This window comes from Bubalus bubalis, chromosome 2 (assembly GCF_019923935.1).
Source record: "Bubalus bubalis isolate 160015118507 breed Murrah chromosome 2, NDDB_SH_1, whole genome shotgun sequence".
Taxonomy (NCBI): domain Eukaryota; kingdom Metazoa; phylum Chordata; class Mammalia; order Artiodactyla; family Bovidae; genus Bubalus; species Bubalus bubalis.
In genome coordinates this window covers 12,472,301-12,492,742 of record NC_059158.1, presented here as the reverse complement: position 1 = coordinate 12,492,742, position 20,442 = coordinate 12,472,301, and the positions used below count along the sequence as shown (strand labels likewise).

The following is a 20,442-nucleotide window of genomic DNA, read 5'->3' as shown; positions in this document are numbered from 1 at the left end:
ATGTCGGGGATGGGTTTCAGTTTACAATAGGGCCAGAGTCAGTCTCACAGGGAAGGTGATATTTGCATAAATAGTTGGACGAGGCTTTAGCCATGTGGGTATCTGGGGGAGGCAGACACAACCACCACAAGAGGAAAGAACCAATGCAAAGGTCCTAAGGCTGGAATGTGCCTCCAAAGCTCAAGGACCGGCAGGCAGGACAGAGGAGCCGCATGAGTGTGGGGAAAGTAGTTGGGTACCAGGTGGGAGGGGAAGAGGCAGAGAGAGAGGCAGAAATCATGAAGGCTGTTGAGAGGACTTTGGCTTTTGTCCTCAATGAAATGGAAATCACCAGAGAGTTTTGAGCAGAGCAATGACATGATGTGGTCTTCCTTTATGAGAATCACTCTGGCTGCGGTATTGAGACTAGACTGTCAGAGGGTAGGATAAGGTGGAAGCAGGAAGGTCATATTTGAGACTTTGCAATAATTTGCTATTTTATTTATTTATTAAAAAATTTTTTGGGGGGGGCCATGATGCACGGTATGTGGGATCCTAGCTCCCCCACCAGGGATTGAACCCGCACCCCCTGCATTGTAAGGGCAGAGTCTTAACCACTGCACTGCCATGTCCCAGAGACTTCAGTAATTTGGATGAGAGACGAAGGTAGCTGTGACCAAAGTGACCATAGTGGAGATTCTGAGAAGTAGATTCTGGATTGGAGGTGGGTGACTGAGCAAAGGAGGAGTACAGAATAACTCCTTGGTTCTGGACTTGAGCAAATTATAAGGACGGAGATGCCATCATCGGGACAAGGAGACACTGCAGAAGGAACAGGATTTGGCAGGAAGGCCAGGAGCGCCAATTTAGATACACTGTTTATCCTTAATCAACCTTTCCCAGGGGCTACAATTCATTACTGTATGGTCTGTGATGCAGCTGTTGATGTCCTTAGCTTTCCCTCCTCCCTCTGCTAGCTGAGTCTTTTTCTGGTGTCCAGCCTTCAGTGTGCCTTTGCTTGGGAGCATCTTCTCACACTCTCAGTTCAGTACAACACATTGGATAAGTGAGCTGTTTCTCACATATGAGGATGGTGCCTTTGAACCCCAGTCAGCAAGGAGTGAGCTCTGTGCTGTTCTGTCCTGGTGACGGCCTGTGCTGAGTCATCCACTCTGGCCAGCAGCAAACGTTTGTGAAGACAGTCACCATGGATTATGAGTTTGTTCTGTGGCTGGCGGCAAAATTATGTTTGTTAATTTCCCAAGCTAATTGCTCATTCTATCCTGAAACAAGCTGGCCCACAGAGCTACCCCATCTTTGGACCTGGCTTTATCTGTGCCATATTTTATCAAATTGGGGTAATGGATGGAGACACACTGTTTAAGACGGCTGATCTGGGATAGACCCTCTCATATGAGAGTACATTGGAGACCTGCTTTGCTTTTGATGCCAGAGACAGTGCTTGTCACATAAGAGGTGAGTGAACGAATAAGCAAACTAATGTTGAAGTGATAAATAAAAATGAACCTTCTGAGAAAAACAGATTAATCTGGGTATCAGAAATAAACTTACCTACCTAAGATGTTAATAGTTTATCTTGTTTTGATATATGTATTTCTTATTCTTAAGTGAACAAAATTATCAGACATTTTCTTTTACATTGTCTTTTTTCCTTCATAAGCTTTTTTTCGGGGGGCTTGGTGTCCTCTTTCCCTGACCTCATCATGCCTTTTTTTGTTCCTGTGAATGTGTGCTAAGTCACTTCAGTCATGTCTGACTCTTTGTGATCCTATGGACTGTAGCCCACCAGGCTCCTCTGTCCATGAGATTCTCCAGACAAGAATACTGGAGTGGGTTGCCATGCCCTCCTCCAGGGGATCTTCCCTACCTAGGGACCGAACCTGCATTTCCTGAGGTTCCTGCATTGCAGGCAAATTCTTTGCTGTTGAGCCACTGGGAAAGCCCTTTTTTGTTCCTATTGTCTGTTAAAATGTTTATTGAGCACCTATTAAGTACCAGGTATAATCCTATGTATTTGGAATACATCAGTGAGAAAAGAAAGACCTTTCCTCCAGAGTTTATAAACAGAGAGCAAACAATACACATAATAAATGCATCATACTATAAAAAAGGAGCAGCTCAGTAAAAAGGGATTGGGTGCTGGAGTTTTTAATTAATGTAAAAAGGCTTAAGCAGAACTTTTGGCTGGCTGAAATATTTGACAGATTATTTGGTTAATTCTATTTGATCTAGCCCATCTGTCACATGCTAGCAGCTGATCAGAGTAGAATACGGAGCATCCAGGAGGGCAAAACAGGAACTAGAAGGGGATAAACGCTGCTTTTCCCCCTAACTATCTAACTTGAATTCCGCCACTCACAGGCTGTACAGTTCACTTTCAATTCCAGACACTCTTGACCTTGGCACGTGGTAGAGGATAAGATGCTTGCTGCTGATTAGAATTACAGAATAAAATCCACCAGCTGCAGTCTCAAGTCCCCATTTGATCATCGTGCTGTCTCACCAATCTTAGTTTTTTATTTTAGGTTATCCTTTGTCAGCTCTGGGTCCTTCTGTTTTCCAGCCCACAAAGTTACTTTACGAAATATCATCTGTTCCTTGTTTTTTTTTTATGGTGACCCCAAAATAAAAAATTAAAATATGCATACACTGGCCAACATCATAAGAGAAGCTGATAAGTTTCAGAGAGGTAAAATACATAAACATTTTCCACAGTCGGTTTTAAACGATTTCTGTGAATATCTAAGAGGTACCTTTCAAGCATCAGCATTGCAAAGTACAAAATACAATTCTGCAAGTGAAAGTGAAGTGAAGTCGCTCAGTCGTGTCCGACCCTCAGCGACTCCATGGACTGCAGCCTTCCAGGCTCCTCCGTCCATTGGAGAAAGGACAGGCCAAAAGATCAAACTCTTCCCTTCCTCCTGGTACACGGAATGTTCCTCCCAGAATAAACATAGAGACAGGCTGGAGCTGAGCCACTGGGTTTTGGTCCTCAACAGGAGGCCATGTTAGGAGCCCCACAAGTCTGTACAAGCCTTTCCAGAGGGAACCAATACTAAATAGTAGATACTGTGCTGTTGACTTGTTCAAAAGCCATTTCTCTTGTGGTTCATGGCAGCCATCAGTTTCATAAATTCTGGAATTAATTATTTAATATAAGTTTCCAGACTTTATGTTTGCAGGAGAGGACCACAGGCAAAAAACACATGTTACCCTCTAGTGGTAGAAGGTCCTGTTTGCTGGGGATCAACTCTCTGGCATAAGGGGCAGCACAGCAGAGGGCCTGCACAGCTGGGCACAGGTCAGTCCCGGATTCTGGTCTTGACTCTGCCCCTTATTAACCAAGAGAATAATATCCACCTCACAGAACAGGTGTCAAGCAACAGGTGCTCCACGCTAATGCCCTTCCTCCCTACACTTCTGCAGGGTATAATTTGAGGTCAACTTCGGTCACTCAAAGTGCACACTTGAGTGACACACACCAGTTACTATTCAGTGAGATGCCACGATGGGACTGATACAACGGTCTCCACCTCCGTAGCTGCTAATTCTTCAGCTGGCCTTTGGACTATGGTCACAGAGTCAGTAAGAGCAAACGTTTTTAGATCCCTAGCCTTTAATGACCCCATGTGATGGTATTAGGGACTCTTTTTAAGGAAGCACTCCTACAGTCTTTTTATGATATCCTAGCCATGCTTAAAAATTATTTATCTGGTATTTTTCTCTTGAAAAAATTTAAATGATCAACGGTCACAAATTCCCAGAGTTTTACTTCATATCATTTTGTAGGATTTTTCTATCATATTGGTCCTTAGAACCTATCTGGCCACAAAAATGGGCTTCCCAGGTGGCGCTAGTGGTAAAGAACCCACCTGCCAATGCAGGAGACGTGAAATGGGGTTCAACTCTGGAGTCAGGAAGATCCCCTTGAGGAGGGCAAGGACACCCACTACAGTATTCTTGCCTAGAAAATTCCATGGACAGAGGAGCCTGGGGGCTATGACCCATAGGGTTGCAGAGAGTTGGACACCCTGAAGGGACTTAGCATGCACACACACATAGGACATTGATGGACAGGAGGGATGTTTAGGTTTTTAAGCTTTCACAGCATGATGGCGCTGTGGATGGTGGGAACATGCACGTCCTCCTCCCTTTCCTTCTTCCCTCGTTCCCCCTCATCCTCAGAAGTCCCTGCACTATGTGAGGGCCTGGCAGAGCCTGCATGGAGGTGTAGTTTCAAGGGAACTTCCATATAAAGTTCTATGAACCTCTGGTTTCTGATAATAAAGGGAAAGAGCATTTGAAACAGGGAAAAGAAAGTAAGGTTGAGAAGACCTGACTGCCATTCAGATTTTCCTTTCAAAATGCCTATACTTTTTTGGAAAACTGCGACCTTATTATAATTAATAACTCCTTAGTTATCATTTGACCCTTTTCCAGGGTCAGTGGAAATCAACCAAGAGCAAGAAAGCACTGAATACAAAAGAAGGAGTGGAGGGGAGAGAAGAGTTTGTCCTGCAGGAAAAGGACGCTGAGAAGGTGAGGTCCGAATCTGGCATGCCCATGGGATTCCAGGGCTAATCCTAGACCTGATTTCACAGAATCAGCCTTGTGTTGGGTCAGAGTACCCCGGGCCACCAAGTCTGGTGGGGCAAAGCCAAGTGGGAACCAGAGGCTTGTGCTCTGGACTGGGAAGAGCCCAGCTGATCACTCCGGGTCTCTGGCAAGTTCTGAAACTGAACATCTGTGAGCTTTGATCTCTCCATCTGTAGATGGAGTATAACATTACTACCCTTGTGCTCTAGTGTGACACTGTGAAAATTAATAGGCGATAAAAGAATTTTGAGATTAACTAAAAAGTCCCTTATAAATTTTCACACAAAAGGCCATCAGTACTTATGCCATTTATGTTAGGACTGGGAGGGGGGTGGCTCAGAACTGGGAAATCTGTTTATTATTTCTATATGCCATTTTACTCATGTCAAATTATCTTCCTGACTTCACAAAATAAGTGCCGTCCCTCCTCTATTGGCCGTCTCATTGTCAAAAACAGCATTTGTGCCTTGCATTTTGCATTCAGAGGCTTCTCTGATGGCTCAGAGGTAAAGAATCTGTCTGCAGCACAGAAGATGCAGGAGACACAGGTTTGATTCCTGGATTGGAAGATCCCCTGGAAGAGGGCATGGAAACCCACTCCAGTATTCTTGCCTAGAGAATCCCATGGACAGTGAAGCCTGGTGGGCCACAGTCCACGGGGTGGCAAAGAATTGGACATGACTGAGCACAGCACACACATTTTAGATTCATTCAGAAGAATCTTCACAGTAGAATATCATAAAGAATGATTTTCAAAGGCAGTGAAAGAAAATCAACTTCAGTTAAGAACAGTTTGGGTCCAAAGAAGCAACGGGATGTGGACCCTGAGAATAACACGCTCCATCCTTCATCTGTAACAGGGACAGCTCCAGCTGTCCACAGGCAGCTGCTGAGTGGTCCCAACACCATACTGTCTGTGGGGTTTTCTTAGACAATTCTTCCCTGGGTTGGGAAGATCCTCTGGAGGACGGAATGGCAACCCACTCCAGTATTCTTGCCTGGAGAATCCCATGGGCAGAGGAGCCCGGTGGAGGACAGTCCATGGGGTCTCAAAGAGTCGGACACGACTGAGAGACTCACTTTCACTCAGAGAATTCTACGGTGCTGTCACATCACAGCTCTTGGTCAGGTGCACACGCGTTGCTCACACTGCACCCAGTTCCACGTAAAGCTACCCCCACGCTTGACTGACACTCACAACACATATGCTCAGTCCCATATGGCTCCAACTTGATTTTTCTATTTGTAAAACACCAGGGAAACATGTTAGATGGAGATGAAAAGCAAGGTGTTTACAAACTGGTAAAGAAATACGATATTTATCCTGTCAGTTGAAATGAACCTGGCAGATGTATTTTTGGTTAAAATTAAAATCGTGAGCCCTATCAGGTTACCCCTGGCGATGCTGCCAGATGCACAGCGTGTGTCTGACAAAGAGGCACCCCTTGGTCATTTGAGCCAGACTGTGGGTTCCAACAATTCATGACAGGGGAGCTCATTACAAGGGCTTGCCTAAGGGGAGGGGCGTCAAGTATTGAATACACAGAAGCAGACTCATGAAAAGTGGTACAGAAATGAGTCTTTTCTACTTTTCCCGACCCACAAACATCCTCACTGTCAGGGGAGCATTCTGAAAGGAAAACAAATGGAATCAATCACCTTCAATTTTGGTCTGCAAAAACTGTTCTCAATTCGGACTAGCCAACAACATGCTTCCACGGACATAGGCATGGGAATGGTTCTGAGTTTCCCACTATGCTCTCTGGACTCGTCTTCCCACTGAACTTTCATAACTCCAAACAGAAGTGGCCTGCATGTGTCCAGAAGACCTACAGGAAAGACACAGCAGAGAACCTATAGGGCTTTTTCTAGGGTATGCTCTTTTGGTTTTATTCAGGCTCCTTTTGTATATAGTTTATTAGGATAGTCCACTTTTCTTATAACTGAACAAGGAGCTGGTGGTTCCTGATGTGAAAACAATACTTCTGGCAATCCCAGAGGAAGATCTCTAATCTGTCTACAAGCCCAGCCTCTCTAAGGACTCCGTGGGCCCACGATGGAGGCTGGATATCTGAGAATGTGACTTTGAGGGATCCTGGAGCTCCATGCAGCTTTGAATTTCCATCTTTTCACACCTTCCCTTTATGGGCTAGTATTTGGTTCTCTGGCTCAGGTGCCCAAGCCCGTCTCATCCCATCATAATAAAGAATTCCAGTTAAACTGCATGCTTTGTCATCACCTTATCTGCACCTAATAGGGCGAGTCAACTGTTCGTTATATCTCTGGAGTGTGGCCACTTGCATCCCAACAAAGTCCTTTACATTGACATGTATACACATGACATCTTAGGAAGCCAAAAGATTCTCACAGAACTGTCTATAAGAACTGGAAAGCAAACAAAGGAGGGAAAAGAAGAATTAAGTAAAAGAGCTGTATGCTGTGTACCTTGGGGTACACAGATTTGAGAAAAATCTAGGGGATAGTAACCCCCTTGCCAATAAAATGATCTGAAAAAGACAAACAACAGGATATAAAAATGGGGACTTTTCTGGTGGTCCAGTGGTTAGGAATCTGCCTTTCAGTTCAGGGACGCAGGTTCACTCCCTGGTCAGGGAACTAGGATTCCCCAGCTAAGCACATGTGCCACAACTCGAGAGCCTGCGTGTAGCAACTACAGAGCCCATGAGCTCTGGAACCCATGAGCCACAGCTAGAGAGAAGCCCCACACCACAGCGAAGAGCCACGTGCTGCAACAAAGACTCACAGCTAAAAATAAATAAATATATATTTTAAAAAATTAATTTTAAAAGGATACAACAAATATGTATGATAAATTTCATAAAGAATAAATATGTCAAAATCCCCAGTTAACAGACTGAACTCTGGGTAATAGTTCTGCAACTTCAAAGGGAATGAGCAAAAGCCCCATGCACCTGGGACTATTCATACAAACACATTTGAATGAGGGAAATGAAAGACTCCTTTTATTTCCTGAAAGGGAATAAAAGTTTATTTAGTTAATAATAAAAATAAATAGGAGCAATTAAAATGCTTTTTTCTCCCTGAAATACATTAATGTTAAAGTGTTAAGAAGTAGACCACTTAAGCTTACCTTCTGGCCTAGCTTAAAATGTGAGCAGACTAAACTTGCTTATTATTAAAATAAAAGTAGTTATTGACTGAATTAAAAAATAAAACAACAATCTGTCGTTTAAACAAAACACATTTAGCACCACGTCAGTTATAATAGGTAGGATGGGAGAGGACTGTCTAAGATTTAACCCACTTAAAGACAAGAGCAGAGATACCTGGGCTTCTTCCTGTGTTAGATGCAATTTCATAGACTTGAATCCTACTTATCTTGCAAGACTTGGTTAGAGGGGCCCCTTCTCTGTGACTCTGTCTCCAACTTCTCCAACCTTCAGGTAGTGTTCAAGATTGCCACCTACGAGCACCCATCAGCTCAGCAGAGATTACGATGTACCCCCTTTAGATTGACCTTTTGGCCTCATAAGACCTCGAACTCTTGAAGAAAGCAGCTGTTGGTGTTTCCAAACACAGCTAATCAAATTATGAATATGATATCTCTATTATAATGACAAAGGTATGGATTAGGAAGAGGACATTTCAGGTCCATCATTCTTTTCCCAGGACTTGGTCCTCCAGTATGATTGGGATATTGGATTTGTTGTGCGAGAGGAGTTTGGGGGAGAGGACTCACAGGCAGAAACAGTGCAGTGCAAAGGGCCTTAAAGGCCATCCTGCGGAGCCTATAGACTTGATTGCGCAGGTCATGGGAAACAATGGCAGGATTCCAGACTAATTTTGTTTTCTATTTGTTCACTTTGTTTTGTAACAGTTCCTATGATGAGAGAATGGGGAACAGGTTGGAGGAGAAGTTTTGAGGCAGAGAAATCAGTTTTAAGAGGCTAAACCAACAGTGTTTGTCAGTGAGTGGTGGCATTTTTTTTTCTTCTTACATCTTCTTTTTATTTTAGTTTTTTAAAAGGCATGCTTGTAATACCTTTACTTAAAAAATTTAAAAAGCAGGTGATCTTTTTCTATCTTTCCCCTTCTTTCTCTTTTCAACTTTTTTTCTTTTTCTCACCTTCCTTTATCCCTTCTTCCTCTTCCTCTCCTTTCTTCTCTCTCTTCTTTCTTTTTACTTCCTTCCCTCTTTCTCATACTTCTCCCCTCTTTTTTTCCTGCACTAGAGCCCTGGGAATGGAGCAAAGGTTTTCCATAGATTCTTGTGGTCAGAGTGTTGTCAGGATTCAGAGATGGGTTAGACATGAGGGGGTGAAGGAAAAGAAGTCAGGTGATGGGGCGGAGTGTTTGGAGTTCCAACACCTGAGACAAAGAACCAGAAGGGAGAACACAGTTTCTGTGTGTGGCTCTGAAAAAAGTGGATTTACAGCTCGTGCAGGGTTAATCCAGACCCAGGATTAAGGAGTAAGGTCTGGAGTCTGGAGATGGACAGTTGGTACCACGAGTGTAGGGGTGACCGATACTATCAGGGACGTGGCTGAAATCGACCAGGGACAGACTATACTCAAGAAAATCCTCTTTGGCTGACAAAGAATGAAATTTTGAAGGAATATACACATGTAAAGGGCAGAGGAAGGAAGAGAAGTCAGACAAAGAAATTAAATGAAACAGACAACTTAGAAAGAATAAAGTTCACTCCCAAGCGAAGGAAAAACTTTGAGGAGAAGGACAGTCATTGATAAAAATTCTTTAAGGAAGGTGAATGGAATGAGGACAATTAGGAAGATACCACGCCAACGAGAAAGGCTTTTCTGGTAAAATGATAAGGAGAGAGGACAGATGAAGGAGACTGAGCAGTGACAGAGAAGTGACAGAGAGGAAGGACAGAGTCTTCCTAAGATATCTGCTAGCAAAGCGAGGAAAGAGATGGTACAGGTGGTCAAGGAAGCCGTTTTTACTTTTTAAAGGAGAGAGAAATGATTTGGTTTGCAGATTAAACAGGAGTCAGTAGGGAGAGAAAGAAGGGAATGATTGATCAGATAAGTTTCCAAAAAAATTAGAAGGAGGTCAAATAAATAAGAAAACTTATAATGCTATCAGATTAAAAAAAGTATCCTGAATAAAACTCCACCAAGGATCATTATAGGATTGTGAAAGACACAACCTATCTAAAATAGTAAATATTTATGTCCCAAGCAACATAAAAAATATATATGATAACAGTGAGGAAGTTGCAAGAAGAAATAAAGCTAGTAATTGCATAACAAACTCTGTTCAAGACATGCCTGAATAAAGAACAGAGATAAAGCTGAACAAAGAAGAGAAACAAAAATGAAAATTGCAATAACCGGTATATGAGACAACCTGAACGACAGAATTGAAAATATTTTCTTTTCAATAGAAATAGGTGTACCATCAATATCTATCACATATGGGAGACAAAGTCATATTTAATAAACACATACGCATAGCATTCATGTTGTTGTTTAGTTGTTAAGTTGTGTCCAACTCTTTTGAGACCCCATGGACTGTAGCCCACCAGGCTCTTAGGATTTCCCAGGCAAGAACACTGGAGTGGGTTGCCATTTCTTTCTCCGGGGAATCTTCATCACCCAGGGATCAAACCCATGTCTCCTACATTGGCAGCTGGATTCTTTACCACTGATCCACTAGGGAAGCCCAACAATACTCATAAATATTAGAAAAACAATATCAACTTAATTCTATTTAAGCAATATTATATGAGTAAAAATTTTTTCTCATAAACAATAGCAATAAAATAGGCAAGCCATGACCCAACCCCTGTGGGTTAAATTTCTTTAGAATTTCACCTCTTGAAACAATCCTTTCACCCCATCTCTTCAGTATTTCTCCTTAAGCTTAGCTGAGGACATTGGAGGGTGTTTGTTCTGCATAAAGAGTGATTATTATTTGATGATCTTCTCTACTCATTCTACTTTATAAACACACAAAAAATGTTTTATATGTATGGGCTAACATTTATTGGAGAATAGAATAAAAAATTAAGATATGGATCATAAGAATCTATGATCAACCAAAAGTAACTCAAAAATAGAAGAATGCCCAATTAAATAGTGCCATATATAATTATCAGATACAGTATATGTCCCTTAAAATTACACTATTAAAATTTGCTTGATATGAGAAAATGTGAATATTTAATTATGTTCTAGGGAAAAGCAGAAAAAATACTTTGACATAGACCTGAGGAGGGTGTGAAGTAATGTAAGTCATTTGAGCATGGTGTTTATTACCTTTAGAATTTCTTAAATTCACTTTTTTAAAAACAAAACCAAAAAAAATCAGGGACAAAATGGAATGATGTTCATCCTCTTAGAGGTCAAGAAAATGAGAAGGTCATGGAAATTTCAGCAAATGTACTCTTTTTAAATGAGCTAAATCTATCTTGAAGTCCCATTATTAATAAAATAAATGTTCCACGTAGGAAAAAACCAAACAAGATTAAAACCACGTAAAACCTTTCAGAGCAAAAAGAAAAAAAAAAAAAAAGATCACAGGTGAAATTTGGGGTGACACACACATTGGGAGATCTTATAAGCCAATTATCTTGATGTTCAGGTGGGAAGAACATAATTTAATTAGCATTTTAAAGAAAATTAAAAGGAACCAAAAAGCCAAACGAAAGACAGACTGAGGTGATAAATTCATAATTAGAATTAGAAAAACCTGGCATTCAATTTTTTTTTTTTTGCTTTATTGAGGGATACCAGACAAGTAATCTCTGTGCTTTATTCCTTATCTATATGGAAATAATAATACTTATTTTTATAGGCCAGGATATGATTATGCTAAGGTCTTCCTATGGTCTTGTTGAGTGTGAATCTCCTTTTTGCCAGAGAATATCTATCCAATAAGTACAGAGAGAAGACTCTCCTCTTACAGTCGCACTGAGATTCTCTCACTGTAAAAAGCAATTGGGGTTGACTTTCCATGTACTCTTTGTTTCCACAAAGATAAGAGAAGGTTCCTAGGTATTCATTTAATAAGTGATCTGGGGAGAAGGTCTTAATCATCTTGAATGTCTCGGGTTCTGTTGGCTTTAGATGGTTAACTCACTCAGTCTCTTACTGAGCACCTACTATGGCCACTGGACACAGAGCTGGGTGTTCATCACTCAGCAGTACTGAATAATCACATTCTATTATATTAATCCCTGCCTGGTACTGACTGGCAGTCACTGAAGGCATTACTCACAACCTAAGTCAACAATCCAAGTGTTGTGGTGCCAGGGGCAACCTAAGAACATGATGAGTCAATCAATCTAGGGAAAACAACGAAGTTTAGAGTAACCTGACTGGAAATAAAGATATTAATAACAAATCAAAGGAAATAAAGGTGGTTTCAGGACATGTCGTAACACCACAGGCAGCCCTGTATTTCAGTTTCACTCCTTTGTCGCTACCTTCTTACTAATTAACACCTACTTTCTAACACTTTCAGGGCCTTGGGGCTACAAATGATGGACAAAAACACAAAGAAGAAAATAAGCGCAGAGTGGTTCAGGGAAGTCATCTGCTAAAAAGTCCCCAGGTACACGGCCACGTCCCTGGCTGACAACCTCCTCTCTCCTGACTGATATAAAAAAGGAGATATGCTGATCCTTCTCGGCTCTCTTTCTTCCCATTGCTCTTCTGTGACTCAACCAAGAGAGTACTCCAATCCATACCAAATACATTTCCAGATATCAACAAAGGAAAGTTGACTGGAAAGATCAGAAACAAAAGTCCTGTCTCAAACACAGATCACTGAATGCTGTGACTCTTTGGTTGCTTGGGCTTCCCTGGTGGCTCGGCGGTAACGAATCTGCCTGCCAATGGAGGAGACGAGGGTTCAATCCCTGATCCAGGAAGATCCCCTGGGAAAGGAAATGGCAACTCACTCCAGTATTCTTGCCTGGGAGATCTCATGGACAGAGGAGCCTGGTGGGCTACAGTCCTTGGGGTTGCAGTCTGACACAACTTAGCAACTGAACAACAACAACATTTAAAAAAAAAAAAAGATGATTCAGTCTCAGGTACAGTATTAGAGAATTACAAAATGATTCTGAATGTCTCTGTCCCAGACCAGAGAAATCCTGTCAAAAGAGAAAAAAGAAAGGCAAGAGTTCTCATTTTCCCACAAAACATATTTTAATGATAATGAATTATCCAGTATGTCTCTATAAAAAGATCCTTCAGATTCTAAAAATGTCAAGTAAATTTTTATTGATGACTGTTTACTATAGCCATTATCAGTTTCAGATAGGTAAGCTATGATATATATATATATTTTTTTTTGTTTTAAATGAATGGCATATGCAGTTAAAATTCATTTGTAGTTGTTGCTCAGCCACTCAGTTGTGTCCAACCCTTTTGCAACCCATGGACTGTAGTCTGCCAGGCTCCTCTAGCCATGGGATTTCCAGCAAGAATATTAGAGTGGGTTGCTGTTTCCTTCTCCAGGGGATCTTCCTGACTCAGGAAGGATCAAACCCATATCTCCTGCATTGCAGGTGCATTCTTTACCACTGAGTCATCATGGAAGCTCTAAAATTCAGTAGGGACTCAAAGTTAACAATATATTTATAACCTCTTTATAGGACTTGGAGCTACATTCCCCCGTTTTAAATAATGATAATGTTTTAGCTGCACCTTGGTTTTTATTACGTGTAGTTTGCCCTCTCTGTGCTTCATTTGCTGTCAGGTTGGTAACATGTGAAGTTTCAAATTATATCCTTGTTCCTGTTCCAACTTATGACTTTCCAAAAGGAACACTAAACACATTCAACCGTAAGCTATCCAGCCAAAGGAAATGATGGGACTCCTGCTGTTTGAACCACTGAAATCCAATTTGGGGGAGGCGCTGCCCATTATCCTATATAGAGAATCCAGATGGACGAAGATGGGATCAAGCCTGAAGTTCTTCTGTACTGCAGTCACTTCGGTTCTAACTGTGAAATTACCAGTTTTAGAGGACTGATGCTGGACACTCACAACAATGTCACCGCCTCAAGAAAGTACCACTCTTCACAATTTACATGAAAACTCTATATAGGGAAATCTAATTGGAATATTTTTCAACAGCATTTAAATACCAGGCCAGCTGGATCTCCACAGCCCATGTGAATTGAATGAGCACACTTCTCAGAACCTGTATTCTATCATCACTGAATGCTTGAGCTACATCTGTCACCCAAATCTGGCCGTGCTCATTTCTTGTCATTCACTCTGAACATCCAGAAACGAAACATTCAGTGGTAGCCTCAGAGGCACTCGTTTTGTGACAGCGTGCAGCAGTGAGACGGCATCCTTGAAATGAAATGCCTTCCTAACCCCACGCCCCTGCTCTTCCTCTAACTTTCCCTTTTCCAAATTCCCCTGAAGAACACTTTTTCAAGGTGAATCTGACGTGGCTGATCCACAACTTACATTTTAGCAGTTATACCTTCAACTGATATCTCAATTCATACCATATAAATCTCCCAATATCAAGTTCTTTTTTTTTTTTTAAGATAACAGTACCACTAAATAAAAATGTCATTTCACCCTGTTCTTCTGTTCCCTTCCTCTACTACTGGAATCTATTAACCTAGCTTTTATTTCTCAAACCAACACAAAGTGTCAGAAGCCGGAGCTGGTCTTTTTTTAATCAAACGTGACATCAAATAAAATATAGTTAAGACCACAACGAGTCATAAAAGCAAGGACACATCAACTCTCAAGCTCCCTGAAGCTTTTAGAATCTTGTTGAGGGGATGGAAAACATGCACAAAAAGTAACGGTGGGATGTTCCTAAAATGTCATGTAAACCAGTTACTTCTGTGTTGACAGAAAGTACTGTAATGGTGCTGGGAAGTTCAAAGCTATGAAGAGACCATCAGAAGGCATGTTGAATATGTTCCTTAATAGAGGAGAGTAGGTAGGAAAGTTCAAACAATGGTCATGGTGGTAAAGAGCGCAGTAATTACAAAGATAAGTGCAAAGTACAGAAATATATAAATCATGATAAATAACATCACCCAGACCCTATTTTTCCAAAGTATTTTCTCCTACAAATGAGCTAATGATAGATGCAGAAATGCCAAATGCTGTGACTGCTATATAGCAGGGGATCCAGTAAATGTTTGGTTAAAAAAAAAAAAAGACCCAAGAAATAAATTAATAGAGTGGAGGAAATTAAAGAGGGCTGGAATATGTAAAGTAAACAGGGTTTAACAAAGATCTGAAGTAACTACTTAACAGGCAAATTTACCTAATAAGTGATTCCAGATATAGAAACACTAATCCTGGCAGCAGTTAATCTACCAAAAACCTGACAAGAACATTCTTTTTTCCTTTTCAGTTTATGAAAAGAGGTAATCGTCCAGGAAGAAGTACATTCTCTAGGTGTTTGCTGCCAGCTGGGGGGAAGCAAAGTGGGAAACAGAAGGGGGAAAGCATGTGTGTGTTTTCTTCTCTCCATTAGCTTGGGAAATGCATCTTCACTAAAAAAAAATTGTCATCAGTAAGATGCTCTCTTGTTCAACTTAGGAGAGGGGCTGGAAGACATTAAGTGGTGAATATGGGTCTTTATTATTCTGGCAATGTTGGCCTGTTCATGTTCAAAATTTATGTTTTAAAATCTCTGGAAGGCACAGTGCATTTCAATTAGTGAGACTATACAGTAGTTTGTCTTCTCCTAAAAATAATTATGTAAAATTTATTCTGAGTTATTTGTAATTTTAGTACTTAGGGAAGTGTCTGCATTTTCAATTAAGAGCTAAGTATACAAATTAAAAGTGCTGCACAGTGTAGCTTAAATCCAGCCCTCACTGGCCGGTGCACATAAACACTAATATCAAATGATGGTTTTGTCATGTGATCCAACCCGCAGCACATACAAATATAGAACATGACCATAAAAAGTAACGGACCATGCCCTCTGCTAAGTAATTTATGACAGCGGATCCAGACTGGAATGCCAGCTGGAATTACCTTCTCCCTGTCTGCTATTTTCGCATATACAGCTTTGTACAGATGATAGAAGCTACGTTCTGCAGAGAGGACTCATGTTAAGGCTGCTGAAATGACGAACAAGTAGCAAACCCAAAGGCTAAAACATGTTTGGCTTTTAAAAAGATTTGTTGAATGATGTTAAACCTCTTTTAAAATCAATTTTTGAATCAGGCTGTAAGAGAAAAACTTGTAACCCTACCAATTTTGAAATTTCAGATTTATGGTGTCTAGCAAACAGATAGGAAGCTTTACAGTGGAGAATGAAAAATAGTTGATAATCATGTTATGAAAAATGCAATGTGATCCCAAAACTTGACTAAAGGGAGAATGAAAAATTCCCTAGCCATATACGTAGCCCTAACCTCTTTGCAGAATTTGCCATTGAGGCAGTCTGGAACTGTAACAAATTTAGTATGAAATAGTGGATAAAACAAAGGATATTATCCTTCTTTATTAACCTTTACCCCCTTGGATAATCCCCCAAATCCCATGTGTGTGATAACCACCTCACTTCCTTTGGGCAGTCATTCATTATCTAATTCATGTCTTACACAAAGAGAAATGAGCTAATGTGCCTTATCAGATTAAAAAAAAAAATAGTCACCATGAGGGATGTCCAACAGGACAGGATCTTAGCAAATCCCTTCTGCCTCCATAGTCCTGGGTTTCTAAATACCTATAAAGCTACTAACCCACAGTCACAGCTCACAGGCTCATTCACAGCTTTATGTTGCTAAAGCAAACAGTCTGGGCAGAAGAATGACAGCATTACCCTCCTTTCTGATTATCCTCCTCTCTGCATCCTGATAAACTAATGATTTGCTTTCCTGTTGGGATTCAGCCCCGACTGGGTAGCTTCAAGCTGTCAACTCAAGCAGACCCTGATGATATCACACAAACCTCTTCCTCTCCTTCCTTCCCGGGTGCTTCATTCTTCATGAACCAGCATCAACATACAGCCTACACATGGAGCCCGGGTGTAATTACCAAGGCAATTTTCTGGCCCTGGAAAGGCTCATGTGAAAAGCAAAGGCTTCTTTTTGCCTCACTTCTCCAAATACAACACAAAATGCTATTCAGAAAGCTGCTGGTTACAAAAAATTCAATCCTGTAAGTCTCTGTAACCTGTTTTTACCTGCTCATCATAGATTGTACTTGGGCAGACATTTCAATTGGGTTTAAGCCTATCTCTTCAGAAATTAAAAGCATGCATTGCCTTTGAGTGCTTTTGAGTTGATAGTTAAGAGAACCACCCACTTAGTAATATCAATGAGTCCAAACTTATGCATATTTATGAAGTGAGACAGTTAATTTGGAAAAGGCCATAAAGTGAGTCACTGATTAGGTTCTAAGATGCTACTCCTTTTTGAAACTCTGAACACTGGGAAATACTATTGTCAAATGAAAACATAACTGACCATGACACAAAAGATGAAAACTTGTTACCTTTTATTTCTCTTGCAGTTTTATTTTTCTGTTTTCCAGATAAATGTAGAAGTACATACTTAAAAAACCATTAAAAAGACTTGTTCAACACATATAAATAACAGCAGTTACTTAACAGAATATTTTCTTGATACTTTTACATGAAGACAGAAAGCTTTAAGGCAATATTTTAAAGTAGGCATTTCACTTTGTATTAGGGCCAGAATTGCTGTATTGCATTATGTTACCTGTCATATGCCCCCTAACAATAGAACTTGGCAGTACTCATTGTGGCCAAATCTTTTAAGATTCAGCAATCGTGACTAAGCTATGCTGTGACATTTTCTGGGCAGGGACTTAAGGAACACTTGGGAGTTTGTCTTTGTTCATTCGTTTGCTTTTTCTTTACAATTTCCAGACCTGCCACTAGCCCCACCTAATTTACTCAAGGCATGTTCTGAGATCAAAGTCACATGACTACTTTGCTTGCCATTTCAAAATATTGGACAATAATTTGACACCTTGTGTTAAACAATACAGAGGCAAAAAAACGGGGGGGGGGATGAACTCACTCTAATTAAAAGAAATGTTGAGATCTCTCTATATATGTATCTACATCTCTAGATCTCTCTATACTCAAGTACAGTGAAAACAAATTCAGTGGTTAGATTTGAAAGTTTTCTTGTCTTTCTCTGGATGCCTCCTAGGGGATTAGCCCAGAAAAACCCACTTGAGAGTTCAGAAAGATATTTCCACTAAGACAGACTTCATTTTAGTCAAGCCAACTTACCCACTCTGGCAGACTGGCTAAATGCTCACCAAATCCATGAATTTCTCCTTCCCAGCATACAGGCTGATTAAATTTCCCAGCCACCCTTGCAACTACAAGTGTCCAAGAGATTGAATGAAGGCAGAGGTGACATATGCCACTTCCAGGTCTGACCCATAAAACCTTTCCAGGAATGATCCTGCATTGTCTTTCCTGAGTCAGTGGCCAAGGACTTGGAGTCAGGAAGGGGCTAAAAGATAGAAGATGCCCGGTCCCTGAATGACCATATGGAAGACTGTCAATCAAAAACACCACAGCAGACCTCAGGCAAGCAAGAAAAATGAGAATTAGGCACTTCTGCTTAAAGCAGTTGGACTAACCTAACTAGTACTAAAGTCTGCTATTCAATCACTTGACCTTTGCATATTTTTTCTCATTCAATCCTCACAATAACTCTATGAGATAAGAACTATTATCCCTATTAAAAATAAGGAAACATGGGCTAAGAGAATTTAACTGCTTTCTTAAGTGGGTAACTTGACAAGTTGGTTTAGTTAGAGTGGCTCAGTTCAGTGGGAGTTTCTTGTGGACTTTATCAGATTAATTTGCCAGTAGCCATCCAGGAAAAAAAAAAAAGATCCTTTTTGTTTTTCTTGCATTTGGATTCACAAAGCTAAAGAGTAGAAGATCTGGGGTTCAAATCCAGGTAGGCACAAGTCCAAAGATTCTACCCTTGACCACCCTCACAAATTAATATATATATATATATTTTTAATCTCAAACCTATGGGCATAAACCCATAAATAATTGGAATCTCTCAGTGTACCTAAGTAATTAGCTTAAGTACTAAGGTTAACTACTAGGCTTTCTTGGTTGGTTTAAGATTAATAAATTATCAACAAATTGGATTACTGCCCCACAGCTTAGAAAATCCTTACTGAGTGCGTGCTCTGGCAGAGCACTGTGCTGGGCCATGCATATCACTAGCTGGAGGAATGGACAGAAGAGGTCTCTCATCCTCCTTTCTCTTCTCATTTCTCAGACTCTTTAAATAATGAAAGGACAAAAAATTAGTTTTAGATTCCTGCTCAGTGCACAGGAAGGCACTATCTCTTTATTTTTTAAAAAATAATGATTTATGTATTTGGCTGCCTCAAGTCTTAGTCGCAGTACACACACAGGGTCTTTGTTGCATCATGTAGAATCTTTCATTGAGGGGCACGGATTTTCTAGCTATGGTGAGTGCGGGCTTCTGAGCACATGGGCTCAGTAACTGCACAGCATGTGGGACTTTAGTTCCCCAATCAGGGATCGAACCTGCGGCCCCTGCATAGCAAGGTGAACTGTTAACCACGAGGCCACCAGGGAAGTCCCAATATTTCCTTTTATTTATTTATTTTTTAAAGTAATTTATTTATTTTAATTTGGAGGCCAATTATATTACAATATTGTGGGGGTTTTTGCCATACACTGACACTAACCCCATCCCATACCCCCCTCCCACCTCCCTCCCCATCCCATCCCTCTGGGTTGTCCCAGTGCACCAGCTTTGGTTGCCCTGTTTCATGCATAGAACTTGGACTGATCAATGTATACTACCATTTCACATATGGTAGTAAGAATGTTTCAATGCTATTCTCTCAAATCATCCCACCCGCACCTTCTCCCACAGAGTCCAAAAATCTGTTCTTTATATCTATGTCTCTTTTGCTGTCCCGCATATAGGGTCATTGTTACCATCTTTCTAAAGTCCACATATATGCATTAATATACTGTATTGGTGTTTTTCTTTCTGACTTACTTCACTCTCTATAATTGGCTCCAGTTTCATCCACCTCATTAGAACTGATTTCAAATGTGTTCTTTTTGACAGCTGAGTAATATTCCATCGTGTATTTGTACAACTTTCTTATCCATTCATCTGCTGATGGAAATCTAGGTTGCTTCCATGTCCTGGCTATTGTAAACAGTGCTGTGACCAATATTTCCTTTTAAAATGCAAGTCAAATAAAGACACAAAAAGAGGGCAGGTGGAAGAAACTCTTTCTTACTTACGGAGGATTAAAAAACTCAGATTTCCTAGTCTTTTTAATAGAACAAAATCAACAGGCCAGTCAATGGCCATAAATCATCTTCCCTTTAGCTGGAAACCTAGGGTTAATTTCTTCCACTATGTACCAGTACACATTAATTTCATGCAAACACACACTCACACAGTTTCACTGTCAGGTCCTCAGCAGCATAAGACGTGTTGAAGAAAATATGGAAGTGTCTGTAGGTGGGAAGGCACTCCCTGCTGCAGTTACAGGACAACAGATGTGGTCCTTGACCACAAAGATGCTGCCCATCTGTCCGAAACAAGGTGGAGGGGCACAGGTAGCAGACCTCCCAAAAATCCCTGTGGCAAGCCTTCTGAGTGGTGCCCATCCAGGACTTTAGAGGCACTGGGCTAGCAGAAGTTACATTTTCAGCCGTGGCCAAAGTTCTGGGGTCACTCACGGTAGAGATGAGAGATCAAATTGCCAACGTTCATTGGATCACAGAGAAAACAAGGGAATTCCAGAAAAACATCTACTTCTGCTTCATTGACTCCACTAAAGCCTTTGAGTGTGTGAATCACAACAAACTGGAAAATTCTTAAAGAGGTGG

General features: G+C 40.8%; 1 protein-coding gene and 1 long non-coding RNA gene across 2 annotated transcripts in view; one reads left to right on the top strand and one right to left on the bottom strand.

The window, feature by feature from the left end:
- The window catches only part of CAP2 (cyclase associated actin cytoskeleton regulatory protein 2), a 136,242-nt gene that overhangs the window by 59,100 nt on the left and 56,700 nt on the right, over positions 1–20,442 (bottom strand). The window lies entirely within an intron of this gene.
- LOC102403953 lies at positions 987–19,213 on the top strand. Its single transcript, XR_328786.4, has 3 exons — positions 987–1,455; positions 4,441–4,539; positions 12,067–19,213. It is a non-coding gene; the product is annotated as an uncharacterized LOC102403953 (long non-coding RNA).